Consider the following 2,857-nt stretch of genomic DNA (forward strand, 5'->3'; position numbering starts at 1 on the left):
GTGTGGTATGTTTTTTATGTCAAAAAGACTGGTTGCACTCTCGGACTTCATTAAGTTCATTTGAAATCTCTGATGTGGAATTAATACAGCTGTGCAGCTTCCTTAGGACAGTTCAGAGCCGCTTGCAGAAGCGCACCTTTTCCTCCTCAGAGGTGATTACTGCAGTACTGCAGTGAACACCTGCTACAGAGAAAGATGCAAAGGTCACCTGGCATGTCCTCCTCCTCCCAGTCCTGCAGGGGTGGTCCTTCTCTTCTGTGACAGGGCGGCCAAGGCTGCTCAGCCTTGCATCAGATTGAGGTGATCGCATGGCTAGAGATCAGTATAGTGCTGGGGGGCTGTGGGTGTCTCATCATACCTACTGTTGCTGCCTCAGTCCCCTCCCTGCTCACCTCATGGCCCTACAGATACCAAAGGATGGATGCATTTTAAAGGACTTTCTCCATTTCTATACAATTCTATTCCAGCACTTGTCCAAGAAAATATGTTTGTGAAGGTACCTCTGAGGTGCTATTGCATCTCCCAGATTCTTGTTGGAAACCTAGGCAAAATTGAGCTGACTTGGGTACTTCCCTAAGTGTTGTCACCTCTCAGGAGAGCTAGCTTGCTCCATCTAACTCACCACATCTGGGAATGCACAATGGTAATCTCCAAATTACTCCTCACACCTTTTGCTTGCTGCTTGACTTGGCAGCCACAAAGGTAAGCCCATGTACACAGAATTTATCCACCAGGGAGGCATTCTGTCTGCCTTATAATCACCCTGAAAGAGGGCAATAAGACAGCAGTCAAGGAAAATGCCAGACCCAGTTTCCCTCACTAGGTGCAGTGGTCTGTGTCTTGCTGAATGAAGCAAGGGCAATGGTTCACACACAGCACTTGTTTTCTTCCAGCTTGACACTGTGATAGCGCTGTTATCAGTGAGTATATGTGCTTGTCTGCTCCCAGCCACTCATCCAAACACCTGACAATCTAATGACAGCCTGGCACATCATTATATAAGGTCCTTGGCTGTCTTTATAGTTCCTTGAGCCCTGGACTTTCTCACTTTCAAACCTGAGTTCACACTCACCTTTAGTTTGTCTTACAAAGCCTTTGTTCTCTCAGCTACTGTATTTCAAGCCACAGTCTCAGCCTGACCCCACTTGCCTACTTACTTCACCTCTTCCCCTTTCTTTTAGTCCAGATGATTCTTGTCTCCTGTTTTGAAGGAAAGAGGAAACTTACTGAGTGAAAAAACTGCATTAGAGTGAATGGCACAAATACCACTGAGGAACCAAAACGTGTCTTGGTTCCCATCATTATGGACATTATCACTGCAAGCACTGCAGCAACATGTAGAAATGAGGTTGGTCACAACTGCCAAAGCATTTTACATGTGGATGCATTATGTCCAGGTATGTTATAGGTAATAATATCAGACAAATCATCTTCTGTTCAGCCAAAAAAGATCAATTGTAATTAGTCAAGTTCAGGTTTCAATTCAGATCTAGTCATATCCAATAATAAAAATCCTGTTATTTCCCCATCACCACAACCTCTCCCCCTTTTCTGTTTATTAAGTAAAACACAAAGTAGTCCTACAAAAAACCCCATGTTTTTCCTGTGAAGATGCCCATTTTATCCAGCAGGAAACAAAGATCTGAAGTACTGCCAAGGGAGGAGTGGTCATCATGTCTTTCTCAGGCTGCATGTAGGTGGTCACTCATCAGAATTGTAAATGGATGATGGAGATAGAAGCATTTCTAGTCAGGCTGCAAACTTAGCCCTGATCTTCACTCTTGTAAATTCTTACAGAATAAAAATGTCACCCCATAGAAACACATAATTTTGCACGGAACCATACTGCACTGATGTGTGGTGAGGCTGTATTATCACCGATCACAATTTCCTGCATGCTTCACATTTGTGCCTATGAGACCTGTAGCCATTTTATCCCTGCATGCCAGCACCTTCCCTAATTCTACATCCTTATCTACTAGGACAAGCTGTCTTCTTTTAACAGGACAGCATGACATGCCACCTGGCTCATGGACATAATATGATCTTTGCTATTCTGATGAGGGAAGCAGTCAGAAATTGAGGCTAATGGTCCAGTTGCACAAAAAGAAGGGAAGGACACATTTTCATTTTTAGTGATGCTGAGGGGAAAACAGGTTATTACATGGCTTCCTTCTGAACTCTGGGATTCAGAGTGTCCTGGTAAAAGATACAGCTACTCCAGGACTGGGTCTGTGATCTCCAGAAACCTGTCGTCCTACATTTCCTCAAACATGATGGGAAGTTCTGTGACACCCACTTAGTCTGATTTACTACAGTTTAACAGTTGCATGACAGATAAGCCAAAGAGTTTTCTGATTCAATCAGGTTTAGGGTAAGTTTGGGAGATTGTTTTTGGAGGAAGGATTGAGGAAGGCAGAAGTTGTGCAAAGCTAACATCAGTTGAGCTACATCTCCATAAAGGCCCATAGGGCCTATGGAATATGAGATCATAACTGCATTCATGGGTAATATAGGTATAAAAGAAACAGCAGGAAGAAGGATCAGCAGTGAGAAGTATAAATGTAATAATTTTGAGTACTGAATTTATATTTCCTATTGTAATTGGTTGTCATGGATTAACCCCAGCTGTCAATTAAGCACACACACAGCCACTCACTCACTCTGCCCTTTTCCCCTTGCCAGTGACATGGGGAAGAGAATTGGAAAAAAAATTAAAACTCATGGGTTGAGATAAAGACAGTTTAATAGGACAGAAAATGAAGGGAAAATAATAATCACCATCATAATAATAACAACAACAAAAAAACCAACAAAACAACAACAGCAACAGCAACAGCAACAGCAACAGCATCAG

The sequence above is a fragment of the Tyto alba genome, unplaced genomic scaffold (assembly GCF_018691265.1).
Source record: "Tyto alba isolate M040663 unplaced genomic scaffold, T.alba_DEE_v4.0 Super-Scaffold_21, whole genome shotgun sequence".
NCBI classification, from domain to species: Eukaryota; Metazoa; Chordata; class Aves; order Strigiformes; family Tytonidae; genus Tyto; species Tyto alba.